Genomic DNA, 22,278 nt, shown 5'->3' with positions numbered 1-22,278 from the left:
TTCACCTGGCTGACATCTTCTTATGCTATAGGTACCAACCTAAATGTTGTTTTGTATCCTCTCGTAAACCCTCCTGAAGATTGAGACTAAATTAAGTACACATGTTATCCCCTGTATAACCCTGAGTATTTTCTCTAGAATACTCACTGCATTTGTAGTTACAGAATCAGCATTTGTTTTCTCCACAATGCTGAAAGCTTCATAGAGACAGTACAATGTCTTTCCTCTTTCTCCATATGTCTAATTTTCACAAAGTTCCAGGAACATACTAAGCATAAATGCATATTTGACGTGAATTAAAGAAAAATTAATAAATGCATGGTTGGCTGAATGAAGCTTTTGCTCTGGCATGAACCATTGACTGTGCTTCCTTTGAATCTGTTTAACGTCAGCCTGATTCAAGTGACTGAATCCCAGAAACAAACAGAAACAATGCCAATTTGCGTCAGATCTTGCAACAACTGTGACAGTCTTTTATACAAACCCATGCTCACCACAATTATGCCACTGTCTTGACAGTATTTAACTCAGATTGGTAACTAGAATCCCAGCCTAGTTCACTAAAAGTTTTGTAATCCCCCTCTGCTGGAGAACAAATATCTCCCTTATGTGTTTTCGTGGTTGGAGAGTTAGAAGAGCTAGAATCCAAATGTTAGTAATAGTAGTAGTAGCATTATTCAGAAAATTAGCAATTGGAATTATAATATGAGGTTGCTCACTGCATTTCAGGTACTGTTCCCAGTGATTTACAAGTTTTGCCCCAATTAATCTTCAGAATAACACTATAAACTTTTTTTCAATCCATAAATTTTACAGAGGATGTAACTGAGGCACATATAGGTTAAGCAAAAACTCAAGGTCACAAATATCCTTTTAATACTTTGACTTTTTTTAGGGCATATACTCTCTGTGGAGGGGTAGAGTGAGGGCCTCTTTGAGAATACTTCACCACTAGAGGACTTTCATTTTTCTCTGACACATTCTATTGGAGCCAACCTTCTCTGTTTGAAGTAAGTATGGAGACTTCTATACCTGGATACGTCAGGCTAATTTGTACTAGACTAACTCTCTGACACAAGATAAATAAGAAGCTAGATAAATAACTTTAAATATTTAATGGCATAGACTTCTGGTTCCATTGTAGACGAAGTAGCTCCGTTCCTACAGGTCCTCCCTCTCATTACTAAAAATACAGAACAAAGAAGCATAGGAAGACTCTGAAAGGAAGAAGAAGAAGGCGACTCCTAGGGACTTCTGGACCATAGGAACTACACAGTGGTGAGTACCTGGGTTTCTTTATTGCTTCTATATATCCTGAATAAGTTGCTGCACAAGCCTCCCACCAAGAACCACCAAGATACACAGACAAAAAGAGCTCTAAGAAAAGACTGTTCCTCTGAGCCAAATTGCTGAGAAAAGGGTGACCTTACAGAACAGAAACCCTTTTGGCAATACGTGCCCTGCTCTAGAAAAACACCAATGGAAAAATCATACCTTTATCCAACCTCCAGGTTTTAGTGGGGTCAACCAGGGAACTTATCTTCAGCCTACCTACCCTCCAATTCCCCCGCTAGTGTAGTGTTGGTGGGGTCCAGTGAGGAAATGAACCTCCACTCTCATCTGGCAGTAGTGAGACTTGAGGGAGTATGAAGTGAGGCTAGTTGGTATTCTGCTTCCCTTGCTAGCATTCTCCCCCAACCTTCTGTAAATGGACCAGTAGGGAGCTGAGCAACTGCCTCCACCCTGCAACAACAAAGCAGTGTGTACCAGCTCTCCATGTTTCCCTTCCCTGGTGGTTTTCATTGGGCCAAACAAGGAGCTGAGTTTACTTGGAGGTAAGGAGGCAGGCAGTCAGTGTCACACTATCACTGAGAAAGAGACAAGAGGAGAAAGGGGGGAGCTGAACTTTCATCTCACTCTTCTGCAAGGAGGCAATGTGTGGCACTACTCCATTTTCACCAGAGTTGTTCTCAATAGTGCTCGGCAGGAAGCTGAACATCCACACTCACTTGGTAGTTGTAGGGACATCTCAGCAGGGAAACTTACTTATAAAAAAAGAATGACTATGATCCAGAGTCTCATAGTATAATATCCTAACTATCTATGATACAATCACAAATCACTTGTCATACCAAGAATCAGAAAAAATCATAAGTTCAATGAGAAAAGACAACGTATACCAACAGCAAGATGAATAGGACATTGAAATTATCTGACAAAGGTTTTAAAGCAGCCATGAAGTAAATGCTTCAACAACCTATGGTTAAATTTCTTGATACACATAAAAAAAATAAAAAATTGCTTTGTTGTGACCACTGGATTTGTGATGCCACATTTTTCAAACACATTTTGTGATCTGGTGTTACCCTGGTATTCAGGAGTGCTTAATAAACTATTAATTGAATGAAATCAATAGTTCAATCATTTAAATCATTAAAATAAATATATTGTTTTTAAAAATTTAGGAAGATCAGTGAAATTTTCCAAAATAACTTGGACTTTTTTCTTTCAATGCAATCATCTTTTCACTAGTGCACCATCATAAAGTGGCTCAGGTGATAATTGTGAAAATGACTAGCCCATGTAAATGAACTTAACATGTTATAACTTCTTCTGCATTCTCATCCATGGAATGATTGAAGCTTGAGATACATAATATCATTATTTCTTTATAAATATCAATAATTTTTAAGTGCTTAAGAACTTCTCATTGATGTTATTTTCCAGATGCCTAATATAATATAATGAACTAGCTTGGAGTCAACATGGTTTTGAAGGTACTCCTCATTCTAGAATGGCATATCTGTCAAATAATCCTTGAGAGGGGTGTCATGACTACAAAATACAAATAGGACAGTCCTTTCAACATATGGTATTGCAACAATGGATATCCTCATGCAAAACAATGAAGTTGGACTCATAGCACATACAAAAGTCAACTCAAAATATATTAAAGACTTTAATATATTAATCCTTTATCAGACATGTGGTTTGCAAATATTTTCCACCATTCAGGAGGTTGCCTTTTCACTCTGTTGATTCATTTCTTTGCTTTGCAGAGGCTTTTTAGTGATATAGTACACCTGTCTATTTTTTTTTTTTTGCCTTTGTTTTTGGTGCTGTATCCAAGAAATCATTGCCAAAACCAAAGTTATGAAGCTTCCCCTATGTTTTCTTCTAGGAGTTTTACAGTTTCATGTATTATATTTAAGTCTTTAATATGTTTTGAGTTGGCTTTTCTGTACGGTATGAGTCCAACTTCATTGTTTTGCATGAGGATATCCATTTTTGCAACACCACATGTTGAAAGGACTGTCCTATTTCCATTTTGTAGTCATGACGCTTTTCTCAAGGATCATTTGACAATATGCATGTGAATTTATTTCTGAACTCTCTGTTCTATTCCATTCTTATATGGTCTCTATATCTACTTTTATGCTGCTTTGATAGTACTTTAATTACTGTAGCTTCCTAATACGTTTGAAATCAGGAAGTGTGATGCTTACAGCTTTGTACTTATTTCTAAAGATCTCATTGGCTATGCAGGATCTTTTGTGTTTTCAAACAAATTTTAGAATTGACTCTTCCATTTCTGAAAAAAATACCGTAGAGATTTTGATAGCAGTGCCATTGAATCTGTATACGGCTTTGAGTAATATGAACATTTTAACAAAATTCTTTTAATCCGTGAACACTGGGTTTCTTTCTATTTATTTGTGCTTTTAATTTCTTTCATCGAAGTTTTTTATGGTACCAACTATCACCTTCTTGGTTAAGTTTATTCCTAAGTATTTTATTCTCTTTCATTCCATTGTTAGTGGGATTGTTTTCTTAATTTTCTTTTCTGATAGTTCATTGTTAATGTTTAGAAGAGCAACTGATATTTCTGCATTAATTTCATATCTTATGACATTACTGAATTTGTTCATTAATTCTAAGAGTTTTTTTTTAATCTTTATGGTTTTCTACATAAGATCACTCCATCTTCAAGTAGAGATAATTTTGCCTCTTCCTTTCCTATTTGCATGACTTATTTTTCTTGCCTAATTGCTCTGGCTAGGACTCCTCTGTTTAATAGAAGTGGCATGAGTGGGCATTCTTGCCTTGTCCTAATCTTATAAGAAAAGTTTTCAGTTTTTCACGGTTGAGTATGATGTCAGCTGTGGGCTTATCATATATGGCCTTTATTTCATTGAGGTAAATTCCTTCTGTACCTAATTGTTGAGTTTTTGTCGTGAAAGGATGTTGAATTTTGTCAAATTAACTGCATATATTGAGATGATCATGTGATTTTTATCCTTCAATCTTTTAATGTAATGTATCACATCAGCTGATTTTCATATGTTGAACCATCCTTGCTTCGCAGGGAGAAATCCCATTTGGTCATGGTGTATGATCCTTGGTTTTTTTTAATGTGCTGTTGAGTTATATTTGCTAGTATTTTGTGGAGGAGTTTTGCATCTACCTACAATGTACGTTAGGGATCTTAGCCTGTAGTTTACTTTTGTGAAGTTTTGTTGGTCTGGCTTTGTATAAGGGTAGTACAGCCTCACAAAATGAGTTTGGAAGTAGTCCATCTTCTTCAATTTTTGGGGAGGTTTTGAGAAGAATTGGAGTTAATTTTTCTTTAAATGTTTGGTGGAATTTACTGGTGATGACATCTGGTCCTGAGCTTTTCTTTGCAGAGAGATTTTTGAATATAGGTTCAATCTCCTTATTTGTTATTCATCTGTACAGATTTTCTATTTCTTTTTGGTCAGACTTGCTAGGTTGTATGTTTCTAGGAATTGATCCATTCCTTTCAGGTTATATCCTTTGTTGGTTATCTACTTTGTTGGCTTATCATTGTTCGTAGCAGTCTGATGATTCTTTTTATTTCTGTAAAATCAATAGGATTGTCTCTTCTTTAACTTAAAATTTTATTTATTTGAATAATCTTTCCTTTTTTCTTGGTTAGTCTGGGTAAAGGTTTGTCAATTTTATCTGTTTTTCAAAAAAAAACTCAGTTTCAATGAGTTTTTCTATTGTATTTATTTTTACTGTAATTTTTGTTACTTTCTTCATTCTTCTAACTTTGTGCTTAGTTTGTTCCTTTACTAGCTCCTTGAGGTATAAACTTAGGTTGCCTATTTGAAATCTTTCTTTTTTCTTTTCTTTTTTGGTGAGAAAGATTAGCTCTGACCTAACATCTGTGCCACTCTTCCTCCATTTTGTATGTGGGATGCTACCACAGCGTGACTTGTTGAAGGATGTGTAGGCCATGCCCAGGATCCGAACCTGTGAATCCTGGGCCACTGAAGCAGAGCATGTGAACTTAACCACTTACACCACTGGGATGGCCCCAAGATCTTCCTTTTTTCTTAATGAAGGCATTTCTTACTATGAACTTTCCTCTTACTACTGCTTTTGCTGCTCATAAGTTTTGGTATGTTGTGTTTTCATTTTCATTTGTCTCAATATGTATTCTTATTTTCCTTTTGATTTCTTTTTTGGCCCACTTGTTGTTCAACTGTGTGTTGTCTAAATTCCATATATTTGTGTATTTTTCAATTTTTATTCTGTTCTTTATTTCTATTTTTAATCCTTTCTGGTCAGAAAAGGTACTTGGTATGATTTGAATTGTATTCCACTCATTAAGACTTGTTTTATGACCAACATATGTTCTATCCTGAAGAATGATCTTTGTTCACTTGAGAAGAATTGTATTCTACTGCTATTGGATGGAGTGTTATATCCATGTGTGTTAGGTTCATTTGGTCTATAGTGTTGTTCAAGTCTGCTGTTTCCTTATTGATTTTCTGTCTGGATGTTCTATCCATTATTGAAAGTGGAGTATTCAAGTCTCCTAATATTCTTTTATTGATGTTAATTTTTCCCTTCTGTTCTGTCAATGTTTGCTTTATATATTTAGGTGCTCTTATGTTGGGTGCATATATATTTATAATTGTTATATCTTCCCAATAGATTGATCCTTTTATCATTATAAAATGTGCTTCTTTGTCTCTTATGACCATTTTTGACTTAAAGCCTATTTTGTCTGATAAGTATGACCACCCTTTTCCTCTTTTGGGTAATATTTCATGGAATATCTTTTTCCATCCCTTCACTTTCTGCCTATGACTGTCTTTAAATCTAAAGTGTGTCTCTTGTAGGCAACATATTGCTCCATCTTGATTTTTATCCCTTTCAGCTACTCTAAGTCTTGATTTGAGGAGATTTTATTCCATTTTTGTTTAAAGTTACTGTTGAAATGTAAAGACTTACTATTGCCGTTTGTTAACTGTTTTCTAGTTTATACTTCTTTTGTCCATCTTTTTCTCTTTTGCTGACTTCCTTTTGATTTTCTGATTCTTGGTACTGAATGCTTAGATTACATTTTTAAATTTTGTCTGTATCTTCTATAGGTGTTTTCTTTGTAGTTACCAGGTTTACATGCAAAAATCTTATAGTGATAGCAGTCTGTTTTAAGCTTATACAAACTTAACTTCAATTGTATACAAAAACTCTATACTCTAATTTCTCCCCTGCATACTTTATGTTATTTCTGTTGCAATTTATATATTTTTATATTGTGTATCCATTAACATAATTTTTTAGTTATTAAGTATTATTATTATATTTATTATATATTATTATTATATTATTATAAAGTATTATTAATACTTTTATTTTTTAACTTTTATAGTATAATAAAAAGTGATTAATATGGCACCATTACAGTATAACAGTACTTTTTATTTGTCTATATATTTACATTTACCAGTGAGTTTTATACATTAATATACTTTTAGATTGCTCTTTAGTGTTTTTTTTCTTTCAACTTGAAGAACTCCCTTTAGCATTTCTTGTAAAGTAGATCTAGCAGTGATGAATTCCCACAGCTTTTGTTTGTTTGGAAAGACTATATCTCTCCTTCATGTTTTAGGGACAGTTTTGACAGATATAATATTCTTGGTTGAAAGATATTTCTGTCAGCACTTTGAATCTCTCTTCCCACTCCCTTCTGGCATGCAAGGTTTCTGCTGATAAATCTAGTGACATTTTTAGGGGTGTTCCATTGTATGTGATGAGTTGCTTATCTCTCGATGCTTTCAAAATTCTCTTACTCTTCACTTTTACAGTTTGATATTAATGTATTTTGGCACAGTTTGGATTATTTCATACTTGGAAATTTTTTTCAATTATTTTATTGAAGTTATGATGGTTTATAACATTGTGTAATTTCAGGTGTACATTATTTTTCAGTTTCTATATATACAGCATCATGCTTACTACCAATAGTCTAATTTTTATCCATCACCATATATATATGCCCCTTTACCCCTTTTGCCCACCCCCAACACCCTTCCCCTCTGGTAATCACTAATCTCATTCTATTTATCCATGGGTTTTTTTAATCTTCCACATATGAGTGAAATCATGCTGTGTTTGTCTTTCTCTGTCTGGCTTATTTCACTTAACATAATATCCTTAAGGTCTATCCATCTTGTTGCAAATGGAATAATTTTGTCTTTTTCTATGTCTGAGTAGTACTCCATTATACATATACACCACATCTTCTTTATCCACTCATCAGTTAAGGGGCACTTGGGCTGTTTCCACATCTTGGCTATTGTGAATACTGCTGCAATGAACATAGGGGGTGCCTAAATCTCTTTGAATTGTTGATTTCAGGCTCTTTGGATAAATACCCATTAGAGGGATGGCTGGATCATATGGTATTTCTATTTTTAATTTTTTGAGACATCTCCATACTGTTTTCCATAGCAGCTGTACCAGTTTGCATTTCTACCAGCAGTGTCTGAGGGAGGGTCCCCTTTTCTTCACATCCACTCCAACATTTGCCATTTTTTTGTCTTCTTAGTTATACCCATTCTGACAGGTATAAGGTGATATCTCATTGCAGTTTCGATTTGCATTTCCATAATAATTAGTGATGTTGAACATCTTTTCATGTGCCTGTTTCCCATCTATATATCTTCTTTGGAAAAACGTCTGTTCACATCCCCTGCCTATTTTTTTTTAAAGATTTTATTTTTCTTCCTTTATTCTCCCCAAAGCCCCCCAGTACATAGTTGTACATTCTTTGTTGTGGGTCCTTCTAGTTGTGGCATGTGGGATGCTGCCTCAGTGTGGCCTGATGAGCAGCGCCATGTCCGTGCCCAGGATTCGAACCAGTGAAATACTGGACCGCCTGCAGCGGAGCGCGTGAACTTAACCACTCGGCCACGGGGCCAGCCCCTCCCCCACCCCCGCCTATTTTTTGATCAGATTGTTTGCTTTTTTGTTTTTGAGTTGTATGAATTCTTCATATATTTTTAGAATTAACCCCTTGGGCTTCATGAATCTGGCATTCCATTTCCTTTCCATAACTGAGAGCTTTTTGGCCATTAATATTTAATTAACCTTTATGCCTCTTTTTCTCTCTCTGTTCCTTTTTTGGCACTCATATTGCACATATTAGTTCACTTTCTGGTGTCCCACAAGTCTCTTAGGCTTTCTTCATGTTTAAAAATTTTTTTTTTAACTTTTTGCTTCTTGACTTGATAATTTCAAATGACTTGACTTTGGATTCAACTATTCTTTCTCTGCTTGATCAAATCTATTGTTGAACTCCTCTGTTGAATGTTTTCTTCTCATTGTTTTATTTTGATTCAGAACTTCTGTTTGCTGCCATTTTATATTTTCTATCTCTTTATTGATATTCTCATTTTGTCAATATGTTTTTTTCTGATTTTGTTAAATTTCTATCAGTGTTGTCTTCACACTTACTGATCCTCTTTAATATGATTATTTTGAATGTTTTGTCATGCAATACATGGATCTCCATTTTTTTAGGGTCAATTACTGGAGATATATTTTGTTGCTCTGATTGGGTAATGTTTCTTTGATTCTTCGTGTTCCTTGTAGATTTGTTGGTGTCTATGAATTTAGGAAATAGCTCCCTCTTCCAGTCTGTATGGATTGGCTGTAAACAGGAAAGACTTTGGCCAATCAGCCTGGCTGGAGATTCTGGAAGACTCTCAAACTTTTCCTATTGCTGTGTCTTTTCTGGCTCCCTCTGCTGTCTTACTGTAGTACCTCATGTCAGGAAATTGTATGCATGCTTCAATTCTCTCCTAACTCGTGGGGGATAAACTTCTATTTCTTTGTTCTGTCCTAATTTAGCAGAGCTATGCCAGGAACACGAAGTATTCCACAACTTCTCCTTTGTTCTTAGTTGCCCCCACCAAAATATGCTGGCTCTGTCAGGGTTCCAGGTCTGGAGAGACAGAGACTGGACATTCAGGAGCACACTGAAAGGCTAGAACATGGAGGCATGCTCTACTCCTCTCCTTCCCTCCTAGGGGAGCAGCCTCAGCTTCTGCACCTTCTCCCAATCTTGCAGAGTTATACCAAGTACAGGCAGCAGCCTACCCCTTTTCTTTTGTTCTTACCTGTCCCCACCAAGCTATGCTAGTTTCATTAGTTCTGTGGATGAAGCAAGACAGAAACCAAACCCTCAGGCAGCTCAGTGAAAGACCAGGAGGTTAGATACGTGCTCCAGTTTCTCCTTTCCCAAGAGCAAGAAGCTGTGGGCTGTGGTGATTTTTGTCAGCACTGAGCTGTGACAGCATGTGAAAGGGTCCAACATGGGGAAAGTGAAATTACTTTCTCATTTCAATGTGACTTTACTTGGTTTACTTGGTTTTGTGTTTGTTAGGGTACAGCAAGTTCTTAACTGGGTTCTTGAGATTGCATAAAGGTATTTTGGTTAGTAATTGCTCAAAAAATAAGGTGTGTCCGTGTGGGACCCAGGGATGAGACTTATTTCTCTACCATCTTGCTAACATCACTTCCCCAAATATTTTCCATTCTTATCAAAAAGAAGGACTAAAGTGGCACAGACAAAATATACATTTATAAATTTGACCAGGGTTATGTTAACTCTACTGCTCTTTGTCATAATTTAATCTTGGAATGCTATAAATAGGATATATATCTTCCCAACCACACATGAAGATACAAAGGAACAAAAGGGAACTTGGAAGATTGGTTGAAACTTGGAAGAGGAAAGCTTAAAATAAATGGCTGGAAAAAGATAACCCAAGAACATTATAAAAGAAGAAAGAAAGCATAGAAACATAAATTTAGTGCCAAGTAGACTTTAAGGCAAAAATTGTTAAAAGTGACACAAAAACACGTTTTTTAGTGATGAAAGGTACACTTGACCAAGGAATGGTGAAAAGTGTTAATAATGCAGGTTTCAGAATCAAACTACTTACACTAAAATCCCAATCTCATTATTTTCTATGTGATCCCAGACAGATTATTTAACTTCTCTGTGTTTACCTCATTTGAACACTGCTAAGTCTTTTTGATCTGTAGCAAGCATACCTGCGTATGTGTGTGTATATATATATAGTCTACCTTTGGGAGGTTTGTGTTTCTGAGTGAATTCAGAATGCCCTGACAGAAAGTTACTTATTATAAGATATTGCTCTGCTTATTTCTCCCATAGCCATTGCAACTGATCATTATCGTATACATTTGTTTATAGTTTACTATTTTTATTGCCCACTAGAATATAAACCCCATGGCGGCAGGAACTTTGTCTAGTTCACCATTTTATTTCCACTGCCTGGAAGACAGCATGAAAGACTGTTAATGTTCAATAAATATCTGCTAAAGGAATGAATGAATAGAGAAAATTACTTTTCCTTTCTATCAAATTAGTTTATAGTCCACCTCAAGTATCAGTTCAAGAGTTTTGGATTACTGTAACAGCAGGTGAATAATACATATATCAGACTCTCTCATAGTTTTCCCTATGAAATAATCATGAAAGCTTGAAAAGAAACGCGTGAATCCCATTATCTCGGGAGAGTGATAATGTTAGTCAATGATCTTTGACATCAGGAGGAATTCCCACTAAACAAACATCTGAGACAGAAGAGAGAGCACTCTGCATACAGAGATTTTCCAGCTTCTCAAATTGAAATGACAAAATCAGTAGTTTGCATAGTTATCTAAGTAATCACTGAAAGAACTTTTATTAATCCCAATACCCAGGCCATACTCCAAATTAGTTAAGCCAAATTCTTTGCGATGATGTTCAGATATAAGCATATTTTAGTTTTCCAAGTGATTCTGATGTTCAGCCAAATGAAAATGAGAAAAATGAGGCATTCTCAAACTTTAGTGTGCATCAAAATCATATGGAGGGTTTGCTAAAATACCAAGAATGTTCCTGTTAAAAGAGGATAGAAGCTTGAAGTTCTCCATACAACTAACAAGTGGATAAATATTAGTCCTTTGGGGAGAGAAGCCGGGCTAGCTTACCTCTGTTTATAGCCTAATAATTCTTCCAAAGGGAAAGAGACAGAGATACTGATTGGGGTGTATGTTGCCAAACAAGAACGGGTCTTTTCTGTAGAATCAAGGGAAGGAAGTAAGCCCAGAAGACAAGGAACTGAGGTACACTGTCTGGTTATACCTCTTGCCCACTTCCATCTCTAACTGAAAACAGGGAGCAATGAAGCTGCCTTTGTACTTTTCCATGTGTGTTGTACAAACTGAAACAGTGGGCAGTTTAGCACAAAATCTCAATTGTAAAGAGGCACTCATAATATACATTCCCAAAATGTTTTAAGATTTCCAGAATTACATGAAAATGTCAACAAATTCAAATGACAACAGACATGAACCCAAAGAAACAGAATTTTTAAAGCTATCATAACAAGATACTATATTGAAGTAAATATAATGAACATCTTTAGTGATATAGTGGAAAATATTACACACATAAAACAAGAGTAGATTGTTATGATATATTAACAAAATGTTAGTGAAAAATGTTTTTTAATGAAAAAATACATTAGACATTGTGGAGAGGAAAAATATAAGAATATATCTCGGCCTTGGTTCAGAGGCTTAATCCATAGAGCCATTTCATCACTTCAACGGCTGCATACTAATCCATACAATGAAGGTGTCAATTTCTTTTAACCATTCTTTATTGATGTACACTAGACTCTTTTCAATAGTTCTACTATTTAAACAATCATGTAATAAACATTTTATATGTATATTTATATCCTTTAGATCATTATTATTTGTAGGATAGATTTCCCAAAGTGGAATTTTAGAGGCTAACATTAAAACTTTAACAAATTTTGTCTGATTACTTCCCCCAAATTTCTAGCAAATCCATAGTTTTACCGTAATAGGTAAGAGTAACTTTTTCTCAGACACTTGCTTGTCTCAGATATATATATAATTATTTTAATGTTTTCTTACTCTTCTCCAGCCTCATTGGCTCATTCTTCTCATGGACTTTTAAATTACTCTTATGAATCTAAAGAGAGCAAAGTTACTTGAAAACTCTTACTCCAAACCTACTTTGATTTTTTTGCTCACTTCATTCAGTTATATAATTTATTATCATCATTCTCCCAACACTAGAATACTGGAATGTAAGTTCTATGAAGTATGGAATTGTTTTTCTGACTTATTGGAAAGAAAGAAAAGGTCACCAATCCCAAGCTACTTTGTAATCAAACACCACAAATCCACTAGATTTCAAGGCTTAGGAATAATCCTCTGTGTACCCTCTGTGCCTATCACTCCACCCCATGGTCCTGTTGCTCAGATCTCTGTGAGCACAACTCCAGCCTCTGTGCCCATGGCTCTTTACCCTGGATCCAAGGCTTCAGTTTCTGGACCAAATTTTCTTTCATTGAAGACAGCCTTCCTTTTCTTGAAGGATGGCACATAATTATACTGAGTGGTTTTAACAGGCTGCTTCCAGCCTGTAGAATTTTAAGTCTCACAGCTTTATTTCTTTGTTCTGTATTTGTTTCTTTCAGTCTTGGTGTATGTGTGAGTGCTTGGACATTTATTAGCCGTTTATTAAGTTGGTCCTTCTGTCGATGAAATAAATCAATCACTTTTTCTGTAACTATTTACAACTTTTGAAGCTTTATTGTTTTAATGATTTTACTTCCGAAATAATTCCAGCCATCTCTTCAGGCTCCATCATTTTGGTTACTGTGTTTATCATTACTCTCTGGTGTCTCCAATCTTTTCTCAAGTCTGAAGATGCACTCTACTGAGGGGTGGCACAAAGCCTTCTCCACCTGTAGCTCCCACCTCACAGTGGTCACTCTGTTCTATGGGACCATTACATTCATTTATGTGATGCCCAAGTCTAGCTACTCAACTGAACAAAACAATTGGTGTCTGTGTTCTACACAGTCGTGATCTTCATGGTGAAGTCCATCATCTACAGTCCAAGGAACAAGGAGGTTCAAGAGGCCATGGGAAGACTGATGACTAGAAAACATTGGTGGTCCTGATTTTAATAATAGGCACCCTATAATGAGGACCTTTTCTGCAGATGAATGGGTGATGTAATAAGTAAATTTCAGTTTATATTCATAGTACCCTAAACTCACAAATTTCGTTATGTCATTCTCAAGAAAATTTTCGATGTAAAAGTAAATATGGATTCACTAAGACAGGAACATCTAGCAAAAAAAAATTTGCTTTATCCTTCCACCACTCACCATTTTTGCATCTATAAGTAAAGACTTCTTCAAATAAGTTGCGTGTTCTTTGAATTCAGTGTTTGGAATTAACAGCTGGAAGCATCTGAGACTCCTTGAATGGTAAGTAAAGAGTAGGGTTGGTATCCAAGATCTCATCATCTGAAAGAGATGGTGTCTATACAGAGAATCTAAAGGTTGAACCAGTGATACTGATGGTTGAAAGCTTCTGTGGTCCTGTGACGTGGACCTGAAAAACAGGATCCCTCCCACGGTACCTACCACTGCAGATGAACCTGCACTGATCAACTCAGAAGATATTTGAAATGTCCCTTTAGCTAGTAGTTCTTCCCTTTCAGGAATCTATTCCACCACATACTTTAAAGAGTCCCCAAAGGACAGCCTACTCAAAGTTGATTCACAAGACCTAGCTCCTGGGGGAGTGAAGAAGTAAGGATATTTTAAGTTAGGGTACTTCAGTCTTGGCAATCTATGTAGCAAACTGCTGAATGTTTGCTGAACCATTTCCTCCTTCTATTTCTATTGCCTCTGATACTAAAAATTCTCAAGATTAAGTCTTCTCTGGACTTTCCCTCACCAAAGCTGATCTGGCTACCACCATTGCTGAGTGCCACCATGCTAACAAAATATTTCAATTTGACCCTGGGACAGCATCATTCCCCAGGGGTCCAGCTGGCCACCTGGTGGCAGGTTGATTATATTTGACTCCTTACATCAGGCCTGTTGAAGGCTTGGTTACGGTGCCAGGTAACAGACAACATTTGCAAGTTTGGGTTGCTGTCCTACAGAATGAGAAATGTGCCTTAAAAAATATATGAGCCAGAACGGATGGTACCAGTTTCCAAGAGAGTGGAGATAGGAGTGGTCTCCCTTACTATTACATTAAACAACATGCTAGTTTAGTTTTCTATTGCTGCTGTTACCAGTTACTGAAAACCTAGTGTTAAAAGCAATACAAATTTATTGTCTCATGGTTATGGATGTCAGAAGTCCAATATGGTTCTCACTGGGCTAAAATTAAGGAATTGTAAGGACTAGGCTCCTTTCTCTAGGGTCTGGGGGAGAATCCATTTCTTTGGATTTTCAGGATTCTAGAGGCCACTCACATTCTTTGGCTGGTGGCCTCCTTCCTTTATATTCAGATAGTGATATTACATCTCCCTGTGTCTTCCTTTTCTAGTTACAACTTCAACTGACACTCTTCAGCTTCCCTCTGTACTCTTAAAAATGGTTGTAATTGTATTCAGCCTAACTGAATAATCCAGGTAATCTCTCTATTTTAAGGTCATCTGAATAGCAGCCTTAATTTCATCTGTAACCCTAATCCCTCTTTGCCATGTAAACTAACGTAGTCCCATTTTCTGGGGTTAGGAGGTGCACATTATTTTGAGAGGCCATGTCCACTGTAGAACATTATTCACTCAATTAATTATAGACATAGCATCCTTCCTTCTAAATTCTTCTGCCACCTACTAAAGTTTTACTGTGTAAAACTTACATAAAGAAATTTGCTAATATTATGTGTACAATTATTAAGTGTTGACTCCTGAATACACCTGTGTAACTCAAGTACCCATCATGATATAGAACATTGCTGTCCTTTCATAAGTTCCCCCATAGTCCTATCTTTTCACACTTAGTTTACATCCTACAGAGACATCCCATTGTGCTGATTATTATTATTATTCTTTTTACCACAGCTTCATTCTAGATATTCATAAAAATGGACTCAAATGATATTCCTTTTCTCTGTAAGGTTATTTTCAGTCAGCACAATGTTTTTGAACTTTATCTATATTGTTGTGTGCATTACTAGCTCATTGAACCAATAAATAAACTCAGGATACAAGATTAATATATAAAAATTGTATATTTATATACTAGCAATGAATAATGCAAAAATGAAATTAAGAAATGCCATTAATAGCATTAACATATAAAATATTTAGGAATAAATTTACCCAAACAGGAGGAAAAGTATACTCTGAGAACTAGAAAGTGTTGAAAACATGAAAGAAAACCTAGAAAAAGGAAGAACATCCCATGTTCATAGTTCAAGAAAATAATGTTGTTTAGATGGCCAAACTCCCCAAAGTGATGTATACATTGATCACAATCCCTGTCAGTATCTCCAGTGTCTTCTTTGTTAAAATTAACAAGCCAATTCTAAAATTCATATAGAATTACAAAGGATCCAGAACATTGAAAATATCTTAAAGAAAGACAAAGTTTGAAGACTGACACTTCCCAATTTAAAAACTTAGTATATAGCAAGAGTTCAAAACAGTGTGTACTGGTTTATAGAGAGACATATAGATCAATGGAGGACCACTGAGAGTCAAGAATTAAACCCATGTGGCTAAAGTCAGTAATTTTCAAACAGGTGCCAAAACCACTCAATATGTACTGAAGAGTACTTTCAACAATGTGCTAGGTCAATTAGATATCCACATGTAAAAGAATGAAGTTAGACCCTTACCTCACACCAAAATGGAGATAAGACCTAAATATAAGTGTTAAAACTATTAAACTCTTAGAAGAAAGCATAGGGGTAAATCTTCGTAATTGTTTTTTCTTGATTTTTTTCCTCCTCTTCACATTTATCTTCTCTTTCCTTGGCTTCTTCTCTCATTCCCTCCTTCCTTTCTCCCTCCTCCTTTCCTACCCCCTTCTTTTCTTTATTAAAGCCAACCAATATAAAATTACTGTTAAATTGATACTCATTTTTCCAAGTATCAACTCTCAAAATTCTCTGTCCAATCACCATAACTCTTTCTTTTTATATAGATAGTAGTCATCTCAGTTTGAAGCCATAAGGGAAATTATGGGAAAATCATTGTTTGAAGTGAGCTCCAAATTGGAATGTCCTGTACAGAAGGTAGGGTTTGGAAGAGATATATTATATTTTGGCACCTCTAGTTATTAGCTGTTTGAATTTGTGCAAATGGTTTGACTTCTTGAGCCTTAATTTCTTTATCTACAAAACAGGAATAGTAAAAATAATATCTATGCCAGAGGCTCAATGTAAGAATCAAATTGGGTAATTATGATAAGAGAAGAACTTAGCATGTGGTTAGAGATTGACAAAGAGGGCAAATCTCCTGGATGTGGGGCACAGAGCGTTGTGACAGCTGAGGCATCAACAATGGATTTCTCTCTTCCTCTTCTCATTTATCTTCTCTCCTTCCCTGACTCCTTCTCTTACTTACACTTTCCTTCTTCTCTGCTTCTTTCCTCCATATCTCTTTGATTACTTTTTTCCCCCATATCTCTTTGATTACTTTTTTCCCCTAACTCCATTGCCATGTAAGTTCTTGTTTCCCCTATTTTGCAACTGGATTTGAGAACATCACCATCTGTGGGGACACAGACGTGTAAACAAACCCCATGCCATGAGAGGAGACAAATTGAGATTCAGGGAAAAGAGATGGAGAAAGAAAACACCAATGGCAGTGAAAGTATCAAATATGACTTCATCCCTAGAATAATCTAAAATATGTTTTGTGAATGAAAAAATATAAAGCTGGTTTCTGATTCTTCCTGCCTACCTGTGCTTGATTTTATTGTCCTCTACTCAACCCAAAACTTTCAACTTCAGTTATTCTTCATATAAGTTTTCTGATCTCTAGAACCAGCTGAGTTCCAGTTCTATTCAGATATCTCCTCCACCTATCATTATAGGCCACTGATCCTTTGAAGTTGCTAGAAGTCAAATTTATAGTTTTTTCACAATTAGCTTTTGACTGAAGATGTTTTCATATTTTTGAGGGAGTGAAATAGTGATACATTTCTGTTATTTTGAAAATGCAGTATTATGACTTGGCATGTAGACTAAATCTGATCTGAAAGTCATCCAAACTTCTTTACACTTCGTAGTTCTCTATATAACTTTAAAGATATACATTCATTTCTCACTCTTTGCTTGGAAAAAAAGTATACATGTCTTAAATATTTGTGTTATTTAAAATTCAAGTTTACATGGCATTCCACCCCATTCCCCAAAGCACCTAATGAGTGCCTTACTTGTACCGCGTAAAACTCATATGAAATGAACACATGTAGAATGAATGAAGCTAAGGTTACTCTTTTATATTTGAAATTTAGTGTCCTTTACCTGAAATATCAAAGTAAACTTTGAACTAATATTTGCCTATGAGATAATTTGTTATATTATGCTCCCTATACTTAACAAAAGAAAAAAAAAATGGATCACTTGAGAATTGACAGAACCCTTACAGATTTGCTGTGATTGTGTGAAGTGAACTACTCAGTATGCACTTGAGAATGTGTAATGATCCCTGGTTCTTTTGAATTCACATGTGAATCTCTAGAATCTACAGAGATTTATCCTCAAAGGCAAACAACAAGATAGCACAGCTGCTATATAACAACAACAGCTTTGGATTAATTGCTATAAAAGGAATAAATTCTTATTTCAAGGGGTAAGATTTTGTCTTTTGTGAGTTAATCTGATGTACTGATTTTCTTTTACCATTTGAGAAGATTTTATTCTTTAAAGCTGTGTCCGTACTCACAGCCATAGCTGAGAAGCAAAGCAGATGTAATCCAGCAGTCTGCTAGCAAGTAACCCCAGCTGAAATAGCCTAGATCTCTTCAGTCTTCTTAGTGTGTATAAACAAGCATAAATGAAGACACCAGAATTCCTCATTTTTCCACCCGTAAGACCAGAAACTTACATGATTTTTCAACAGTATCTAAACTTGGCACTCATCCATAATGTTAATGACTTCAGCAGCTTTGAGATGCTTTGGGGACTTACTGTTAGCAAACATCTTGTGGCAAGAATTCCTTTGTTTATTTTTCTGAATGCTTTAGCTTACAGGCCACCAAATACTTTGGATTAAGTAAAGAATATAAAGTCAGAAAACTTGGAGGTGAGGTTCAACCTGGCCATTCACCGGGTGAACCTGGATATACTTAACTTTTTAGGTTGGAAATTTAATGAGCTGTGTATTATGTTGAAACTAATATTACTTCATTCTGTAATACTTAAATTAGAAAATGTTAATTACATTAGGAAATCATTTGATTTATTTGAATAAATGTACTTTAATTTTGTCCTAGTTATTAATCATATGATGTTTTTGCATAATAATTAGATTGATATTTCAAAGTACTTGACAAAACAATACTTTAATTGTAAATATTAAAAATCTATAATAAATTTACAATAGATGACTTCTCTCATAACCTTAATTTTCAACTCCTTCCTATTTCATCTTTGTCCGATCAGGCAAATTGTATTTCTCCATTTGAAAATAGTCTCGTTTTACTGATAGAAATTGTTAACTTGTGGTTAACTAGGCACTTCTTTTATACGTAGCTTTCAGAAAGTAGAAAGCGTCATTTATTATCCACCCATTTCCAAGAAACTCAACTTCATTGTAAGTATTTTTTAATTTCCTTTACAGCATAGTTACTAAGGGAATAGACTGAATTCAGATTGCCTGGGATTCACGTCTTGATTCCATCACTTGCTATGTAAATTCAGATAAATGATTTACTGTCAAAGTGAGTTTCTTCATGTATAAATAAAATTAAAGTACTTAAGATTATTTCACGGAAATTAAAATAGAACTCTAAATATATAACTCTTCATCCTGTGCCTGTATCATTTAGTAACTGTTCAGTAACTGTTAGTTATTTCAAATCTCCATTACATAATCCTATGTTTATATACTTTTAATATATACATACCACTTCTTTTTGTTATTCTCATAATGCTTATATTTTTTCATCTTTAGTTTTAAAGCCAATTTAAGTACATTTTATAAATATGTAATATAAAGGGAAAATATATTATTCGAAGTAGGTTTTCTAGCTTTTCTTCTAAAAAGAACTTTTGAAATATAGAAGATTCATTACACATAAATATATAAAATCTGGACTCTGAATTTAAAAAGTTTAAAGTTAGCTTTAACAATTTATTTGTTTTAATAATCTCTATGTGTAGTAATGAGAATGAAACGACTAAATTTACAGCTTCTTTAATGTAATGTTTCATCACAGGTGAATTTTGGTATCGACTACGTTGTGTCATGGATGCCCTGGTGGGTGGAAACTACACTGAAATGACAGGGTTCATTTTGTTGGGCTTAACTGACGATCCGAAACTTCGAGTCATTCTCTTCATTGTCATCCTGTGTATCTACCTGGTGACTGTATCTGGCAATCTCAGCACAATCATTCTCATCAGAATCTCTTCTCAGCTCCATCATCCTATGTATTTTTTTCTGAGCCACTTGGCTTTGGCTGACATGGGTTTATCATCTTCTGTCACACCCAATATGCTTGTAAACTTCCTGGTGGAGAGAAATACCATCTCCTATTATGGATGTGCCGTGCAGCTTGGTTCTGTTGCTTTCTTTGGGGCAACTGAATGCTTCCTTCTGGCTGCCATGGCATATGATCGCTTTATGGCAATCTGCAGCCCGTTACTTTATTCCACCAAAATGTCCACACAAGTTTGTGTTCAGTTACTCATAGTGTCTTACATAGGTGGTTAATTCAATGCTTTTGCTTTTACTATTGGTGTCTATTCTTTAGTCTTCTGTGGACCAAATGGAGTCAATCATTTTTTCTGTGATTATGCTCCTTTAGTTGAACTCTCATGTTTGGCTATCAGTGTCCCCACAGTTGTTCCCTCATATGTGGCTGGCTCGATCATTGTGGTCACAGTGTTTGTCATAGCTGTCTCCTACATCTACATCCTCATCACCATCCTGAAGATGCGCTCCACTGAGGGGCGCCACAAGGCATTCTCCACCTGTGCCTCACACTTCACAGCAGTCACTCTGTACTATGGGACCATCACATTCATTTATGTGCTGCCCAAGTCTTGCTATACAACTGACCAGAACAAGGTGGTGTCCGTATTCTACATGGTAGCGATCCCCATGTTGAACCCCCTCATCTACAGTCTCAGGAACAATGAAATTAAGGGGGCTCTGAAGAAAGAGCTTGCTAGAAAAGTGTTTTGTTAGTGAAACCCATTATTTTGTAGGATTTTATGTGATAATTTGCCATAAATATAATAATAAAAGGAAATTGAATGTCTGTTGTCTAAATATGTCATCCATATGTCATTTCATTAGCCAGTGTGCAGCTAAAGGTACGGGGTGGATTTTCTCATATCAAATTGTAAATCAGAGGGCCATAGTGAGTAATATTTAATAAAACAAAATAAAACTTTTAATTAATAACACAAATTGGTTAACATGAAAATACTTAATCTCTAAAATCATTTTAACACTTTATTTATTTATATCTTTTCAAAAGATGTTCTCTGCTGTAAGTTTATGTTATTGTACCTATGAACCTTTAGGACTGTGTCCATTTTTAATTGCATCTTTTCCTGAAATGAGCATATAGTTATGACTGAGTACATTCTGAAGGGAAATGACCAAATGGAACCAGACAGTAAAATTATTGCAGACATTCTATTTGCAATAAGGTTATCTGCTGGTGATGGGCTTTTTGGACCCACAAATGCTGTCCCGTGTTCCTAGTCTCTGGTTCCAGCCTAGATATAGGAGACCCCTTAAAAGAACAGGACGACTAACCTGTGAATTCTTCTGTTAGGTCAAAACAGGTGACTTGCTTGTGGGAATGAGCAGCGCTCCTGAAATCCTCAGGGGCTGGGTTAACAAACTGTTGGAGAGACCTGTGCATGGTCAGACTCACATCCTGTTAAGGAAGACTGAGGGAACTGGGTGGTGTTTCCTCTGTGAAGCTTAGTTGACCTCAATATCCTGATGACTACTATGGTTATTTTTCATTTCTCCTCCTTTATTTAGTGTTTTAGACAAAAGTATTTTTGTGTATTGCATCTCAAGCGCAAATTACCTAAACCTAAAGTAATTATCTCCTTCAACTGCCAAGTTGCTTGCCTTCAGTATTCCTTATCCAAGTAAGAGTCACTATCATTCAGTCAATCTATTGATTCAGAAACCTGAGAGAAATGTATTTCTTTTTCCACCTCCGTTTGCCTACTTTCAATGACAAAGTCCTGTCATTCTATGTCCAATGTTTATCTCCTATTTCTCTTCATTTTCATTGTAAGTCCTTCTATTTCAAGCTACCAATTCATACATTTATTTTACATTAGTAGTTCTATGATAGCTAATTTTATGTGTCAACTTCGCTAGAGAATGGTGACTAGTTCTTTGGTCAAACACCAGTCTAGTGGTTGCAGTGAAGGTATTTTTTACATGTGATTAACATTTAACTCAGTAGAATTTAAGTAAAAGAAATTACCATCCATGACGTGGGTGGCCCTCATCCAATCAGTTGATAGCCTTAAGGAAAAAAATTGAGGTTCTCTGTAAAAGAGGGATTCTCTCCTGGCTGACTTTGGATTCAAATCAGGAGTCTCAACTTTTACTGGAATGTCCAGTCTGCTGGACTGCCCCCTGGATTTTGGAATTGCTAGCACCCACTATTGTGTGAGCAAATTCCCTAAAAAATATCTATCTGTCTATCTGTCTATCTATCTATCTATCTATCTATCTATCTATCTATCTATCAATATATATCCTATTCTTTTTCTGGAGAATCCTGACAAGTAGAACCGTAACAAGTTTTCCTCTTCCCTACCTTACTCACTTCAAATTCATTCTCTGTACACCAATCATGACAATAAGTCTCAATAGATTATTTTGTTAATAACACCCAAAGATCTTAGAATAAAGGCAACACGTCTTAACAGGGC

At 35.6% G+C, this 22,278-nt stretch overlaps 1 pseudogene; it reads left to right on the top strand.

Moving 5' to 3' along the window:
* The first annotated feature begins 19,606 nt into the window (after positions 1–19,606).
* Positions 19,607–20,551, top strand: LOC103547230 (olfactory receptor 5P76-like; annotated as a pseudogene).
* The last annotated feature ends 1,727 nt before the right edge of the window (positions 20,552–22,278 follow it).

The sequence above is a fragment of the Equus przewalskii genome, chromosome 6 (genome assembly GCF_037783145.1).
Source record: "Equus przewalskii isolate Varuska chromosome 6, EquPr2, whole genome shotgun sequence".
NCBI classification, from domain to species: domain Eukaryota; kingdom Metazoa; phylum Chordata; class Mammalia; order Perissodactyla; family Equidae; genus Equus; species Equus przewalskii.
This window is presented reverse-complemented; position numbering and strand designations above follow the sequence as displayed.